The following is an 18,688-nucleotide window of genomic DNA, read 5'->3' as shown; positions in this document are numbered from 1 at the left end:
AGTTTAGCAAAATGAGAGTCACTGCCACATTCAGTACTTGGCATATGTTGGGTATAAAAAAGTCGTAATTTCAAACTGCGAGTACGTGCAGAAAGCCAGAATTTGGCTCCAAAATATGGCTCGGGCCTCGAAATTGGGATATTTGGGATATTTTGAAAACTGCAGGGGGGTTTGGGACAAATATGACCAAACGCTGCTTTCAGAACTTGGCATAAGTTGGGTATAAAAAGTCATAATTTCAAACTGCGAATACGTGCAGAGAGCCAGAATTTGGCTACAAAATATGGCTCAGGCCTCGAAATTTGGATGTTTGGGATATTTTGAAAACTGCAGGGGAGTTTGTGCAAAATGTGACTAACTACCACTTTCAGTACTTGGCATATGTTGGGTATGAAAATCGAAATTTCAAACCGCGAACACGTGCAGAGAGCCAGAATTTTGCTCCAAAATATGGCTCAGGCCTCGAAATTGGGATATTTGGGATATTTTGAAAACTGCAGGGGGGTTTGTGCAAAATGTGACTCACTACCGCTTTCATTACTTGGCATATATTGGGTATAAAAAATCGTAATTTCAAACTGCGAATACGTGCAGAGAGCCAGAATTTGGCTCCAAAATGTGAATCAGGCCTTAAAATTGGGATGTTTGGGATATTTTGAAAACTGCAGGGGGGATTGCTCCAAATGTTACCAAACGCCGCTTTCAGTACTTGCCATATGTTGGGTATAAAAAAGTCGCAATTTCAAACTGCGAATACGTGCAGAAAGCCAGAATTTGGCTCCAAAATATGGCTCAGGCCTCGAAATTGGGATATTTGGGATATTTCGAAAACAGCAGGGAAGTTTGTGCAAAATGTGACTCACTGCCACTCTCAGGACTTGGTATATGTTGGGTATAAAAAGTCTTAATTTCAAACTGCGAATACGTGCATAGAGCCAGAATTTGGCTCCAAAATATGGCTCAGTCCTTGATATTGGGATTTTTGGGATATTTTGAAAACTGCAGGGAAGTTTGGGACAAATGTGACCAAACGCCGCTTTCAGTACTTGGCATATGTTGGGTATAAAAAGTCGGAATTTCAAACTGCGAATACGTGCAGAGAGCCTGAATTTGGCTCCAAAGAATGGCTCAGGCCTCGAAGTTGGGATATTTGGGATATTTTGAAAACTGCAGGGGGGATTGAGACAAATGTGACCAAACGCATTGGCATATGTTGGGTATAAAAAAGTCGTAATTTCAAAATGCGAATACGTGCATAGAGCCAGAATTTGGCTCCAAAATATGGCTCAGGCATCGAAATTGGGATGTTCGGGATATTTTGAAAACTGCAGGGAGGTTTGGGACAAATATGACCAAACGTCGCTTTCAGTACTTTGCATATGTTAGGTATATAAAACCGTAATTTCAAACTGCGAATACGTGCAGAGAGCCAGAATTTGGCTCCAAAATATGGCTCAGGCCTTAAAATTAGCATGTTTGGGATATTTTGAAAACTGCAGGGAGCTTTGGGACAAATGTGAGCAAATGCCGCTTTCAGTACTTGGCATAAGTTGGGTATAAAAAGTCGTAATTTCAAACTGCGAATACGTGCAGAGAGCCAGAATTTGGCTCCAAAATATGGCTCAGGCCTTGAAATTGAGATGTTTGGGATATTTTGAAATCTGCAGGGGGGATTGGGACAGATGTGACCAAACGCCGCTTTTAGTACTTGGCATATGTTGGGTATAAAAAGTCGTAATTGCAAACTGCGAATACGTGCAGAGAGCCAAAATTTGGCTACAAAATATAGCTCAGGCCTCGAAATTGGGATGTTTGGGATATTTTGAAAACTGCAGGGGAGTTTGCGCAAAATGTGACTCACTGCCACTTTTAGTACTTGGCATATGTTGGGTATAAAAAGTCGTAATTTCAAACTGCGAATACGTGCAGAGAGCCAGACGTGTGCTCCAAAATATGACTCAGGCCTCGATATTGGGATGTTTGAGATATTTAGAAAACTGCAGGGAGGTTTGGGACAAATGTGACCAAACGCCGCTTGCAGTACTTGGCATATGTTGGGTATATAAAGCCATAATTTCAAACTGCGAATACGTGGAGAGAGCCAGAATTTGGCTCCAAAATATGGCTCAGGCCTCGAAATTGGGATGTTTGGGATATTTTGAAAACTGCAGGGGGGATTGAGATAAATGTGACCAAACGCATTGGCATATGATGGGTTTAAAAAATTCCTAATTTCAAAATGCGATTACGTGCAGAGAGCCAGAATTTGGCTCCAAAATATGGCTCAGGCCTCGAAATTGGGATATTTTGGATATTTCGAAAACTGCAGGGGAGTTTGTGCAAAATGTGACTCACTGCCGCTTTCAGGACTTGGCATATGTTGGGTATAAAAATTCGTAATATCAATCTGCGAATACGTGCATAGAGCCAGAATTTGGCTCCAAAATATGGCTCAGGCCTCGAAATTGGGATGTTTGGGATATTTTGAAAACTGCTCGGGGGGTTTGGGACAAATGTGACCAAACGCCGCTTTCAGTACTTGGCATATGTAAGGTATAAAAAAGTCGTAATTTCAAACTGCGAATACGTGCAGAGAGCCAGAATTTGGCTCCAAAATATGGCTCAGGCCTCGAAATTGGGATGTTTGGGATATTTTGAAAATTGCAGGGGGGATTGAGACAAATGTGACCAAACGCATTGGCATATGGTGGGTATAAAAAGTCGTAATTTTAAACTGCGAGTATGTCCAGAGAGCCAGAATTTGGCTCCAAAATATGGCTCAGGCCTCGAAATTGGGATATTTAGGATATTTCGAAAACTGCAGGGGAGTTTGTTCGAAATGTGACTCACTGCCGCTTTCAGGACTCGGCATATGTTGGGTATAAAATGTCGTAATTTCAAACCGCGAATACGTGCATAGAGCCAGAATTTGGCTCCAAAATATTGCTGAGGCCTCGAAATTGGGATGTTTGGGATATTTTGAAAACTGCAGGGGGGGATTGGGACAAATGTGACCAAACGCCGCTTTCAGTACTTGGCATATGTTGTGTATAAAAATTCGTAATTTCAAACTGCGAATACGTGCTGAGAGCCAGAATTTTGCTCCAAAATATTGCTCAGGCCTCGAAATTAGGATGTTTGGGATATTTTGAAAACTGCGGGGGGGTTTGGGACAAATATGACCAAACGCCGCTTTCAGTACTTGGCATATGTTGTGTATAAAAATTCGTAATTTCAAACTGCGAATACGTGCAGAGAGCCAGAATTTGACTCCAAAATATGGCTCAGGCCTCGAAATTGGGATGTTTGGGATATTTTGAAAACTGCAAGGGGAGTTTCTGCAAAATGTGACTCACTGCCTCTTTCAGTACTTGGCATATGTTGGGTATAAAAATTCGTAATTTCAAACTGCGAATATGTGCAGAGAGCCAGAATTAGGCTCCAAAATATGGCTCAGGCCTCGAAATTGGGATATTTGGGATATTTCGAAAACTGCAGGGGAGTTTGTGCAAAATGTGACTCACTCCCACTTCAAGGACTTGGCATATGTTGGGTATAAAAAGTCATAAATTCAATCTGCGAATACGTGCAGAGAGCCAGCATTTTGCTCGAAAATATGGCTCAGGCCTTGAAATTGAGATGTTTGGGATATTTTGAAAACTGCAGAGGGGATTGGGACAGATGTGACCAAACGCCGCTTTTAGTACTTGGCATATGTTGGGCATAAACAAGTCGCAATTTCAAACTGCGAATATGTGCAGAGAGCCAGAATTAGGCTCCAAAACATGGCTAAGGCCTCGAAATTGGAATATTTGGGATATTTCGAAAACTGCAGGGGAGTTTGTGCAAAATGTGACTCACTGCCGCTTTCAGGACTTGGCATATGTTGGGTATATAAAGTCGTAATTTCAAACTGCGAATACGTGCAGAGAGCCAGAATTTTGCTCCAAACTATGGGTCAGGCCTCGAAATTAGCATGTTTAGGATATTTTGAAAGTTGCAGGGAGGTTTAGGACAAATGTGTCCAAACACCGCTTTCAGTACTTGGCATTTGTTGGGTATAAAAAGTCATAATTTCAAACTGCGAATACGAGCTGAGAGCCAGAATTTGGCTCCAAAATATGGCTCAGGGCTCGAAATTGAGATGTTTAGGATATTTTGAAAAATGCAGGGGAGTTTAGCAAAATGTGAGTCACTGCCACTTTCAGTACTTGGCATATGTTGGGTATAAAAAAGTCGTAATTTCAAACTGCGAGTACGTGCAGAAAGCCAGAATTTGGCTCGAAAATATGGCTCAGGCCTCGAAATTGGGATATTTGGGATATTTTGAAAACTGCAGGGGAGTTTGTGCAAAATGTGACTCACTGCCGCTTTCAGGACTTGGCATATGTTGGGTATAAAAATTCGTAATATCAATCTGCGAATACGTGCATAGAGCCAGAATTTGGCTCCAAATTATGGCTCAGGCCTCGAAATTGGGATGTTTGGGATATTTTGAAAACTGCTCGGGGGGTTTGGGACAAATGTGACCAAACGCCGCGTTCAGTACTTGGCATATGTTGGGCATAAAAAAAGTCGTAATTTCAAACTGCGAATACGTGCAGAGAGCCAGAATTTGGCTCCAAAATATGGTTTAGGCCTCGAAGTTGGGATGTTTGGGATATTTTGAAAACTGCAGGATAGTTTGTGCTAAATGTGACTCACTGCCGCTTTCAGTACTTGGCATATGTTGGGTATAAAAATCGTAATATCAAACTTCGAATACTTGCAGAGAGCGAAAATTTGGTTCCAAAATAAGACTCAGGCCTCGAAATTGGGATATTGGGGATTTTTTGAAAACTGCAGGGGAGTTTGTGCAAAATGTGACTCGCTGGTGCTTTCAGTACCTGGAATATGTTGGGTATAAAAAGTCGTAATTTCAAACTGCGAATACGTGCAGAGAGCCAGAATTTGGCTTCAAAATATTTCTCAGGCCTCGAAATTAGCATGTTTGGGATATTTTGAAAACTGCAGGGAGGTTTGGGACAAATGTGACCAAATGCCGCTTTCAGTACTTGGCATATGTTGAGTATAAAATTTGCAATTAAAAACTGCTAATACGTGCAGAGACCCAGAATTTGGCTCCAAATTATGGTTCAGACCTCGAAATTGGGATATTTGGGATATTTCGAAAACTGCAGGGGAGTTTGTGGGAGATGTGACTCACTGCCGCTTTCAGGACTTGGCATATGTTGGGTATAAAAAGTCGTAATTTTAATCTGCGAATACGTGCATAGAGCCAGAATTTGACTCCAAAATATGGCTCAGGCCTTGAAATTGGGATGTTTGGGATATTCTGAAAACTGCAGGGAGGTTTGGGACAAAAGTGACGAAACGCCGCTTTCAGTACTTGGCATATGTTGGGTATATAAATTCATAATTTCAAACTGCGAATACGTGCAGAGAGCCAGAATTTGGCTCCAAAATATAGCTCAGGCCTCGAAATTAGGATATTTGGGATATTTCGAAAACTGCAGGGGAGTTTGTGCAAAATGTGACTCGCTGCCGCTTTCAGTACTTGGCATATGTTGGGTACAAAAATCGTAATATCAAACTGCGAATACGTGCATAGAGCCAGAATTTGGCTCCAAAATATGGCTCATGCCTCGAAATTGGGATGTTTGGGATATTTTGAAAACTGCAGGGAGGTTTGGGACAAATGTGACCAAACGCCACTTTCAGTACTTGGCATATGTTGGGTATAAAAAGTCGTAATTTCAAACTGTGTATACGTGCAGAGAGCCAGAATTTGGCTCCAAAATATGGCTCAGGCCTCAAAATAGGGATATTTAGTATATTTCGAAAAATGCAGTGGAGTTTGTGCGAAATGTGACTCACTGCCGCTTTCAGGGCTTGGCATATGTTGGGTATAAAATATCGTAATTTCAAACCTCGAATACGTGCATAGAGCCAGAATTTGGCTCCAAAATATGGCTCAGGCCTCGAAATTGGGATGTTTGGGATATTTCGAAAACTGCTGGGGAGTTTGCGAATACCTGCAGAGAGCCAGAATTTGGCTCAAAAATATGGCTCAGGCCTCAAAATTGGGATATTTATGATATTTCGAAAATTGCAGGGGAGTTTGTGCAAAATGTGACTCACTGCCGCTTTCAGTACTTGGCATATGTTGGGTATAAAAATCGTAATATCAAACTGCGAATACGTGCAGAGAGCCAGAATTTGGCTCCAAAATATGGCTGAGGCCTCGATATTGTGATGTTTGGGATATTTTGAAAACTGCAGGGAGGTTTGGGACAAATGTAACCAAACGCCGCTTTCAGTACTTGGCATTTGTTGGGTATAAAAAAGTTGTAGTTTCAAACTGCGAATACGTGCAGAGAGCCAGAATTTGGCTCCAAAATATAGCTCAGGCATCGAAATTAGGATATTTGGGATATTTCGAAAACTGCAGGGGAGTTTGTGCAAAATGTGACTCACTGTCGCATTCAGTACTTGGCATATGTTGGGTATAAAAATCGTAATATCAAACTGCGAATACGTGCATAGAGCCAGAATTTGGCTCCAAAATATGGCTCATGCCTCGAAATTGGGATGTTTGGGATATTTTGAAAACTGCAGGGAGGTTTGGGACAAATGTGACCAAACGCCACTTTCAGTACTTGGCATATGTTGGGTATAAAAAATTCGTAATTTCAAACTGTGTATACGTGCAGAGAGCCAGAATTTGGCTCCAAAATATGGCTCAGGCCTCAAAATAGGGATATTTAGTATATTTCGAAAAATGCAGTGGAGTTTGTGCGAAATGTGACTCACTGCCGCTTTCAGGGCTTGGCATATGTTGGGTATAAAAATCGTAATATCAAACTGCGAATACGTGCAGAGAGCCAGAATTTGGCTCCAAAATATGGCTGAGGCCTCGATATTGTGATGTTTGGGATATTTTGAAAACTGCAGGGAGGTTTGGGACAAATGTAACCAAACGCCGCTTTCAGTACTTGGCATATGTTGGGTATAAAAAAGTTGTAGTTTCAAACTGCGAATACGTGCAGAGAGCCAGAATTTGGCTCCAAAATATAGCTCAGGCCTCGAAATTAGGATATTTGGGATATTTCGAAAACTGCAGGGGAGTTTGTGCAAAATGTGACTCACTGCCGCTTTCAGTACTTGGCATATGTTGGGTATAAAAATCGTAATATCAAACCACGAATACGTGCATAGAGCCAGAATTTGGCTCCAAAATTTGGCTCCAAAATTTGGCTCCAAAATTTGGCTCAGGCCTCGAAATAGGGATGTTTGGGATATTTTGAAAACCACAGGGGGGGGGGGGACAAATGTGACCAAACGCTGCGTTTAGTACTTGGCATATGTTATGCATAAAAAAGTCGTAATTTCAAACAGCGAATACGTGCAGAGAGCCAGCATTTGGCTCCAAAATATGGCTCAGTCCTCGAAATTGGGATATTTGGGATATTTCGAAAACTGCAGGGGAGTTTGTGCGAAATGTGACTCTCTGCCGCTTTCGAGACTTGGCATATGTTGGGTATAAAATGTCGTAATTTCAAACCGCGAATACGTGCATAGAGCCAGAATTTGGCTCCAAAATATGGCTCAGGCCTCGAAATTGGGATGTTTGGGATATTTTGAAACTGCAGGGAGGTTTGGGACAAATGTAACCAAACGCCACTTTCAGTACTTGGCATATGTTGGGTATATAAAGTCGTAATTTCAAACTGCGAATACGTGCAGAGAGCCAGAATTTTGCTCCAAAATATGGATCAGGCCTCAAAATTGGGATATTTGGGATATTTCGAAAACTGCAGGGGAGTTTGTGTGAAATGTGTCTCACTGCCGCTTTCAGGACTTGGCATATGTTGGGTATAAAATCGTAATATTAAACTGCGAATACTTGGAGAGAGCCAGAATTTGGCTCCATAATATGGCTCAGGCCTCGAAATTGGAATGTTTGGGATATTTTGAAAACTGCAGGGGGGGGGGGGTTTGGGACAAATGTGACCAAACACCGCTTTCAGTACGTGGCATATGTTGGGCATAAAAAAGTCGTAATTTCAAACTGTGAATACGTGCAGAGAGCCAGAATTTGGCTCCCAAATATTGCTCAGGCCTCGAAATTGGGATATTTGGGATATTTTGAAAACTGCAGTGCAGTTTGTGTGAAATGTGTCTCACTGCCGCTTTCAGGACTTGGCATATGTTGGGTATAAAATCGTAATATTAAACTGCGAATACTTGGAGAGAGCCAGAATTTGGCTCCATAATATGGCTCAGGCCTCGATATTGGGATATTTGGGATATTTCGAAAACTGCAGGGGAGTTTGTACAAAATTTGACTCACTGCCGCTTTCAGGACTTGGCATATGTTGGGTATAAAAAGTCGTAATTTCAAACTGCGAATACGTGCATAGAGCCAGAATTTGGCTGAAAAATATTGCTCTGTCCTCGAAATTGGGATGTTTGGGATATTTTGAAAACTGCAGGGGGGTTTGGGACCAAAGAGACGAAACGCCGCTTTCAGAACTTGGCATATGTTGCGTATAAAAAATTGTAATTTCAAACTGCGAATACGTGCAGAGAGCTTGAATTTGGCTCCAAAATATGGCTCAGGCCTCGAAAGTGGGATGTTTGGGATATTTTGAAAACTGCAGGGGAGTTTGTGCAAAATGTGACTCACTGCTGCTTTCAGTACTTGGCATATGTTGGGTATAAAAAGTCGTAATTTCAAACTGCGAATACGTGCAGAGAGCCAGAATTTGGCTCGAAAATATTGCTCAGGCCTCGAAATTGGGATATTTGGGATATTTCGAAAACTGGAAGGAAGTTTGTGCAAAATGTGACTTACTGCCGCTTTCAGGAATTGGCATATGTTGGGTATAAAAAGTCGTAATTTCAATCTGCGAATACGTGCATAGAGCCAGAATTTGGCTCCAAAATATGGCTCAGGCCTCGAAATTTGGATATTTGGGATATTTCGAAAACTGCAGGGGAGTTTGTGCGAAATGTGACTCACTGCCGGTTTCAGGACTTGGCATATGTTGGGTATAAAATATCGTAATTTCAAGCCTCGAATACGTGCATAGAGCCAGAATTTGGCTCCAAAATATGGCTCAGGCCTCGAAATTGCGATGTTTGAGATATTTTGAAAACTGCAGGAGGGTTTGGGACAAAGGTTACCAAACGCCGCTTTCAGTACTTGGCATAAATTGGGTATAAAAAATTCGTAATTTCAAACTGCGAATACGTGCAGAGAGCCAGAATTTGGCTCAAAAATATGGCTCAGGCCTCAAAATTGGGATATTTATGATATTTCGAAAATTGCAGGGGAGTTTGTGCAAAATGTGACTCACTGCCGCTTTCAGTACTTGGCATATGTTGGGTATAAAAATCCTAATATCAAACTGCGAATACGTGCAGAGAGCCAGAATTTGGCTCCAAAATATGGCTGAGGCCTCGATATTGTGATGTTTGGGATATTTTGAAAACTGCAGGGAGGTTTGGGACAAATGTAACCAAACGCCGCTTTCAGTACTTGGCATATGTTGGGTATAAAAATCCTAATATCAAACTGCGTATACGTGCAGAGAGCCAGAATTTGGCTCCAAAATATGGCTCAGTCCTCGAAATTGGGATATTTGGGATATTTCGAAAACTGCAGGGGAGTTTGTGCGAAATGTGACTCACTGCCGCTTTCAGGGCTTGGCATATGTTGGGTATAAAATGTCGTCATTTCAAACCACGAATACATGCATAGAGCCAGAATTTGGCTCCAAAATTTGGCTCAGGCCTCGAAATAGGGATGTTTGGGATATTTTGAAAACTACAGTGGGGGGATTGGGACACATGTGACCAAATGCCGCGTTCAGTACTTGGCATATGTTAGGCATAAAAATGTCGTAATTTCAAACTGCGAATACGTGCAGAGAGCCAGCATTTGGCTCCAAAATATGGCTCAGTCCTCGAAATTAGGATATTTGGGATATTTCGAAAACTGCAGGGGAGTTTGTGCGAAATGTGACTCACTGCCGCTTTCAAGACTTGGCATATGTTGGGTATAAAATGTCGTAATTTCAAACCGCGAATACGTGCATAGAGCCAGAATTAGGCCCCAAAATATGGCGCAGGCCTCAAAATTGGGATGTTTGGGATATTTTGAAAACTGCTGGGAGGTTTGGGACAAATATAACCAAACGCCGCTTTCAACACTTGGCATATGTTGGGTATAAAAAATTCGTAATTTCAGACTGCGAATACGTGCATAGAGCCAGAATTTGGCTCCAAAATATTGCTCAGTCCTCGAAATTGGGTAGTTTGGAATATTTTGAAAACTGCAGGGGGGTTTGGGACAAATATGACCAAACGCTGCTTACAGAACTTGGCATATGTTGGTTATAAAAAGTAGGAATTTCAAACTGCGAATACGTGCAGAGAGCTTGAATTTGGCTCCAAAATATGGCTCAGGCCTTGAAAGTGGGATGTTTGGGATATTTTGAAAACTGCAGGGGAGTTTGAGCAAAATGTGACTCACTGCCGCTTTCAGTATTTGGCATATGTTGGGTATAAAAAGTCGTAATTTCATACTGCGAATACGTGCAGAGAGCCAGAATTTGGCTCCAAAATATGGCTCAGGCCTCAAAATTGGGATGTTTGGGATATTTTGAAAACTGCAGGGGGGTTTGGGACAAATGTGACCAAACGCCGCTTTCAGTACTTGGCATACGTTGGGTATAAAAAAGTCGTAATTTCAAACTGCGAATACGTGCAGAGAGCCAGGGTTTGGCTCAAAAATATGGCTCACACCTCGAAATTGGGATGTTTGGGATATTTCGAAAACTGCAGGGGAGTTTGTGCAAAATGTGACTGACTGCCGCTTTCAGTACTTGACATATGTTGGGTATAAAAAAGTCGTAATTTCAAACTGTGAATACGTGCAGAGAGCCTGAGTTTGGCTCCAAAATATGGCTCTCGCCTCGAAATTGGGATTTTTGGGGTATTTCGAAAACTGCAGGGGAATTTGTGCAAAATGTGACTCACTGGCGCTTTCAGTACTTGACATATGTTGGGTATAAAAAGTCGTAATTTCATACTGCGAATACGTGCAGAGAGCCAGAACTTGGCTCCAAAATATGGCTCAGGCCTCAAAATTGGGATATTTGGGATATTTCGAAAACTGCAGGGGAGTTTGTGGGAAATGTGACTCACTGCCGCTTTCAGGACTTGGCATATGTTGGGTATAAAAATCGTAATTTTAATCTGCGAATACGTGCATAGAGCCAGAATTTGACTCCAAAATATGGCTCAGGCCTTGAAATTGGGATGTTTCGGATATTCTGAAAACTGCAGGGAGGTTTGGGACAAAAGTGACGAAACGCCTCTTTCAGTACTTGGCATATGTTGGGTATATAAATTCATAATTTCAAACTGCGAATACGTGCAGAGAGCCAGAATTTGGCTCCAAAATATAGCTCAGGCCTCGAAATTAGGATATTTGGGATATTTCGAAAACTGCAGGGGAGTTTGTTCAAAATGTGACTCACTGCCGCTTTCAGTACTTGGCATATGTTGGGTATAAAAATCGTAATATCAAACTGCGAATACGTGCATAGAGCCAGAATTTGGCTCCAAAATATGGCTCATGCCTCGAAATTGGGATGTTTGGGATATTTTGAAAACTGCAGGGAGGTTTGGAACAAATGTGACCAAACGCCACTTTCAGTACTTGGCATATGTTGGGTATAAAAAGTCGTAATTTCAAACTGTGTATACGTGCAGAGAGCCAGAATTTGGCTCCAAAATATGGCTCAGGCCTCAAAATAGGGATATTTAGTATATTTCGAAAAATGCAGTGGAGTTTGTGCGAAATGTGACTCACTGCCGCTTTCAGGGCTTGGCATATGTTGGGTATAAAATATCGTAATTTCAAACCTCGAATACGTGCATAGAGCCTGAATTTGGCTCCAAAATATGGCTCAGGCCTCGAAATTGGGATGTTTGGGATATTTCGAAAACTGCTGGGGAGTTTGCGAATACGTGCAGAGAGCCAGAATTTGGCTCAAAAATATGGCTCAGGCCTCAAAATTGGGATATTTATGATATTTCGAAAATTGCAGGGGAGTTTGTGCAAAATGTGACTCACTGCCGCTTTCAGTACTTGGCATATGTTGGGTATAAAAATCGTAATATCAAACTGCGAATACGTGCAGAGAACCAGAATTTGGCTCCAAAATATGGCTGAGGCCTCGATATTGTGATGTTTGGGATATTTTGAAAACTGCAGGGAGGTTTGGGACAAATGTAACCAAACGCCGCTTTCAGTACTTGGCATATGTTGGGTATAAAAAAGTTGTAGTTTCAAACTGCGAATACGTGCAGAGAGCCAGAATTTGGCTCCAAAATATAGCTCAGGCCTCGAAATTAGGATATTTGGGATATTTCGAAAACTGCAGGGGAGTTTGTGCAAAATGTGACTCACTGCCGCTTTCAGTACTTGGCATATGTTGGGTATAAAAATCGTAATATCAAACTGCGAATACGTGCATAGAGCCAGAATTTGGCTCTAAAATATGGCTCATGCCTCGAAATTGGGATGTTTGGGATATTTTGAAAACTGCAGGGAGGTTTGGGACAAATGTGACCAAACGCCGCGTTTAGTACTTAGCATATGTTGGGCATAAAAAAGTCGTAATTTCAAACAGCGAATACGTGCAGAGAGCCAGCATTTGGCTCCAAAATATGGCTCAGTCCTCGAAATTGGGGTATTTGGGATATTTCGAAAACTGCAGGGGAGTTTGTGCGAAATGTGACTCTCTGCCGCTTTCAAGACTTGGCATATGTTGGGTATAAAATGTCGTAATTTCAAACCGTGAATACGTGCATAGAGCCAGAATTTGGCTCCAAAATATGGCTCAAGCCTCGAAATTGGGATGTTTGGGATATTTTGAAAACTGCCGGGGGGTTTGGGACAAATGTTACCAAACGCCGCTTTCAGTACTTGGCATATATTGGGTATAAAAAATTCGTAATTTCAAACTGCGAATACGTGCAGAGAGCCAGAGTTTGGCCCAAAATATGGCTCAGGTCTCGAAATTGGGATATTTGGGATATTTTGAAAACTGCAGGGGGGTTTGGGACAAATTTGACCAAAAGCCGCTTTCAGAACTTTGCATATGTTGGGTATAAAAAGTCCTAATTTCAAACTGCGAATACGTGCAGAGTGCTTGAATTTGGCTCCAAAATATGGCTCAGGTGTCGAAATTGAGATATTTGGGATATTTCGAAAACTGCAAGGGAGTTTGTGCAAAATGTGACTCACTGCCGCTTTCAGGACTTGGCATATGTTTGAATAAATAGTCGTAATTTCAAACTGCGAATACGTGCAGAGAGCCAGAATTTGGCTCCAAAATATGGCTCAGGCGTCGAAATTGGGATGTTTGAGATATTTTGAAAACTGCAGTGAGGTTTGGGACAAATATGACCAAACGTCTCTTACAGTACTTGGCATATGTTGGGTATATAAAGTCGTAATTTCAATCTGCGAATACGTGCAAAGAGCCAGAATTTGGCTCCCAAATATTGCTCAGGACTCGAAATTGGGATATTTGGGATATTTTGAAAACTGCAGGGGGGGGGGGGTTGGGACAAATGTGACCAAACACCGCTTTCAGTACGTGGCATATGTTGGGCATAAAAAAGTCGTAATTTCAAACTGTGAATACGTGCAGAGAGCCAGAATTTGGCTCCCAAATATTGCTCAGGCCTCGAAATTGGGATATTTGGGATATTTTGAAAACTGCAGTGCAGTTTGTGTGAAATGTGTCTCACTGCCGCTTTCAGGACTTGGCATATGTTGGGAATAAAATATCGTAATTTCAAACCGCGAATACGTGCATAGAGCCAGAATTTGGCTCCAAAATATTGCTCAGGCCTCGAAATTGGGAAGTTTGTGATATTTTGAAAACTGCAGGGGGGATTTGGGACAAATGTTACCAAACGCCGCTTTCAGTACTTGGCATATATTGGGTATAAAAAATTCGTAATTTCAAACTGCGAATACGTGGAGAGAGCCAGAGTTTGGCTCCAAAATAAGGCTCAGGCCTCGAAATTGGGATGTTTGGGATATTTCGAAAACTACAGGGGAGTTTGTGCAAAATGTGACTCACTGCCGCTTTCAGTACTTGGCATATGTTGGGTATAAAATCGTAATATTAAACTGCGAATACTTGGAGAGAGCCAGAATTTGGCTCCATAATATGGCTCAGGCCTCGATATTGGGATATTTGGGATATTTCGAAAACGGCAGGGGAGTTTGTACAAAATTTGACTCAATGCCGCTTTCAGGACTTGGCATATGTTGGGTATAAAAAGTCGTAATTTCAAACTGCGAATACGTGCATAGAGCCAGAATTTGGCTGAAAAATATTGCTCTGTCCTCGAAATTGGGATGTTTGGGATATTTTGAAAACTGCAGGGGGGTTTGGGACCAAAGAGACGAAACGCCGCTTTCAGAACTTGGCATATGTTGCGTATAAAAAGTTGTAATTTCAAACTGCGAATACGTGCAGAGAGCTTGAATTTGGCTCCAAAATATGGCTCAGGCCTCGAAAGTGGGATGTTTGGGATATTTTGAAAACTGCAGGGGAGTTCGTGCAAAATGTGACTTACTGCCGCTTTCAGGAATTGGCATATGTTGGGTATAAAAAGTCGTAATTTCAATCTGCGAATACGTGCATAGAGCCAGAATTTGGCTCCAAAATATGGCTCAGGCCTCGAAATTTGGATATTTGGGATATTTCGAAAACTGCAGGGGAGTTTGTGCGAAATGTGACTCACTGCCGGTTTCAGGACTTGGCATATGTTGGGTATAAAATATCGTAATTTCAAGCCTCGAATACGTGCATAGAGCCAGAATTTGGCTCCAAAATATGGCTCAGGCCTCGAAATTGCGATGTTTGAGATATTTTGAAAACTGCAGGAGGGTTTGGGACAAAGGTTACCAAACGCCGCTTTCAGTACTTGGAAGAAATTGGGTATAAAAAATTTGTAATTTCAAACTGCGAATACGTGCAGAGAGCCAGAATTTGGCTCAAAAATATGGCTCAGGCCTCAAAATTGGGATATTTATGATATTTCGAAACTTGCAGGGGAGTTTGTGCAAAATGTGACTCACTGCCGCTTTCAGTACTTGGCATATGTTGGGTATAAAAATCCTAATATCAAACTGCGAATACGTGCAGAGAGCCAGAATTTGGCTCCAAAATATGGCTGAGGCCTCGATATTGTGATGTTTGGGATATTTTGAAAACTGCAGGGAGGTTTGGGACAAATGTAACCAAACGCCGCTTTCAGTACTTGGCATATGTTGGGTATAAAAAAGACGTAGTTTCAAACTGCGTATACGTGCAGAGAGCCAGAATTTGGCTCCAAAATATGGCTCAGTCCTCGAAATTGGGATATTTGGGATATTTCGAAAACTGCAGGGGAGTTTGTGCGAAATGTGACTCACTGCCGCTTTCAGGGCTTGGCATATGTTGGGTATAAAATGTCGTCATTTCAAACCACGAATACATGCATAGAGCCAGAATTTGGCTCCAAAATTTGGCTCAGGCCTCGAAATAGGGATGTTTGGGATATTTTGAAAACTACAGTGGGGGGATTGGGACAAATGTGACCAAATGCTGCGTTCAGTACTTGACATATGTTGGGCATAAAAAAGTCGTAATTTCAAACTGCGAATACGTGCAGAGAGCCAGCATTTGGCTCCAAAATATGGCTCAGTCCTCGAAATTAGGATATTTGGGATATTTCGAAAACTGCAGGGGAGTTTGTGCGAAATGTGACTCACTGCCGCTTTCAAGACTTGGCATATGTTGGGTATAAAATGTCGTAATTTCAAACCGCGAATACGTGCATAGAGCCAGAATTAGGCTCCAAAATATGGCTCAGGCCTCAAAATTGGGATGTTTGGGATATTTTGAAAACTGCTGGGAGGTTTGGGACAAATATAACCAAACGCCGCTTTCAACACTTGGCATATGTTGGGTATAAAAAATTCGTAATTTCATACTGCGAATACGTGCATAGAGCCAGAATTTGGCTCCAAAATATTGCTCAGGCCTTGAAAGTGGGATGTTTGGGATGTTTTGAAAACTGCAGGGGAGTTTGAGCAAAAAGTGACTCACTGCCGCTTTCAGTATTTGGCATATGTTGGGTATAAAAAGTCGTAATTTCATACTGCGAATACGTGCAGAGAGCCAGAATTTGGCTCCAAAATATGGCTCAGGCCTCAAAATTGGGATGTTTGGGATATTTTGAAAACTGCAGGGGGGTTTGGGACAAATGTGATCAAACGCCGCTTTCAGTACTTGGCATATGTTGGGTATAAAAATTCGTAATTTCAAACTGCGAATACGTGCATAGAGCCAGAATTTGGCTCCAAAATATTGCTCAGTCCTTGAAATTGGGATGTTTGGGATATTTTGAAAACTGCACGGACGGTTTGGGAAAAATGTGACCAAACGCCGCATTCAGTACTTGGCATATGTTGGGCATAAAAAAGGTCGTAATTTCAAACTGCGAATACGTACAATGAGCCAGAATTTGGCTCCAAAATATTGCTCAAGCCTCGAAATTGGGATATTTGGGATATTTCGAAAACTGCAGGGGAGTTTGTGCGAAATGTGACTCACTGCCGCTTTCAGTACTTGACATATGTTGGGAATAAAAAAGTCGTAATTTCAAACTGTGAATACGTGCAGAGAGCCTGAGTTTGGCTCCAAAATATGGCTCAGGCCTCGAAATTGGGATATTTGGGATATTTCGAAAACTGCAGGGGAATTTGTGCAAAATGTGACTCACTGGCGCTTTCAGTACTTGGCATATGTTGGGTATAAAAATCGTAATATCAAACTGCGAATACGTGCAGAGAGCCAGAATTTGGCTCCAAAATATGGCTCAGGCCTCAAAATTGGGATGTTTGGGATATTTCGAAATCTGCAGGGGAGTTTGTGGGAAATGTGACTCACTACCGCTTTCATTACTTGGCATATATTGGGTATAAAAAATCGTAATTTCAAACTGCGAATACGTGCATGGAGCCAGAATTTGGCTCCAAAATATGGCTCAGGCCTCGAAATTGGGATGTTTGGGATATTTTGAAAATTGCAGGGGGGTTTGGGACAAATGTGACCAAACGCCGCATTCAGTACTTGGCATACGTTGGGTATAAAAAAGTCGTAATTTCAAACTGCGAATACGTGCAGAGAGCCAGAGTTTGGCTCAAAAATATAGCTCACACCTCGAAATTGGGATGTTTGGGATATTTCGAAAACTGCAGGGGAGTTTGTGCAAAATGTGACTCACTGCCTCTTTCAGTACTTGGCATATGTTGGGTATAAAAATCGTAATATTAAACTGCGAATACGTGCAGAGAGCCAGAATTTGGCTCCAAAATATGGCTCAGGCCTCGATATGTGATGTTTGGGATATTTTGAAAACTGCAGGGAGGTTTGGGACAAATGTTACCAAACGCCGCTTTCAGTGCTTGGCATATGTTGGGTATAAAAAATTCGTAATTTCATACTGCGAATACGTGCAGAGAGCCAGAAGTTGGCTCCAAAATATGGCTCAGGCCTCGAAATTGGGATATTTGGGATATTTCGAAAACTGTAGGGGAGTTTGTGCAAAATTTGACTCACTGCCGCTTTCAGGACTTGGCATATGTTGGGTATAAAAATTCGTAATTTCAAACTGCGAATACGTGCATAGAGCCAGAATTTGGCTCCAAAATATTGCTCAGTCCTTGAAATTGGGATGTTTGGGATATTTTGAAAACTGCACGGACGGTTTGGGAAAAATGTGACCAAACGCCGCATTCAGTACTTGGCATATGTTGGGCATAAAAATGGTCGTAATTTCAAACTGCGAATACGTGCAATGAGCCAGAATTTGGCTCCAAAATATTGCTCAAGCCTCGAAATTGGGATATTTGGGATATTTCGAAAACTGCAGGGGAGTTTGTGCGAAATGTGACTCACTGCCGCTTTCAGTACTTGACATATGTTGGGTATAAAAAAGTCGTAATTTCAAACTGTGAATACGTGCAGAGAGCCTGAGTTTGGCTCCAAAATATGGCTCTCGCCTCGAAATTGGGATTTTTGGGGTATTTCGAAAACTGCAGGGGAATTTGTGCAAAATGTGACTCACTGGCGCTTTCAGTACTTGGCATATGTTGGGTATAAAAATCGTAATATCAAACTGCGAATACGTGCAGAGAGCCAGAACTTGGCTCCAAAATATGGCTCAGGCCTCGATATTGTGATGTTTGGGATATTTTGAAAACTGCAGGGAGGTTTGGGACAACTATAACCAAACGCCACTTTCAACACTTGGCATATGTTGGGTATAAAAAGTCGTAATTTCAAACTGCGAATACGTGCATAGAGCCAGAATTTGGCACCAAAATATTGCTCAGTCCTCGAAATTGGGTAGTTTGGGATATTTTGAAAACTGCAGGGGGGATTGGGACAAATATGACCAAACGCTGCTTACAGAACTTGGCAGATGTTGGGTATAAAAAGTCATAATTTCAAACTGCGAATACTTGCAGAGAGCTTGAATTTGGCTCCAAAATATGGCTCAGGCCATGAAAGTGGGATGTTTGGGATATTTTGAAAACTGC

The sequence above is a fragment of the Procambarus clarkii genome, unplaced genomic scaffold (genome assembly GCF_040958095.1).
Source record: "Procambarus clarkii isolate CNS0578487 unplaced genomic scaffold, FALCON_Pclarkii_2.0 HiC_scaffold_110, whole genome shotgun sequence".
NCBI classification, from domain to species: domain Eukaryota; kingdom Metazoa; phylum Arthropoda; class Malacostraca; order Decapoda; family Cambaridae; genus Procambarus; species Procambarus clarkii.
Note: the sequence above shows the minus strand (reverse complement) of the source record.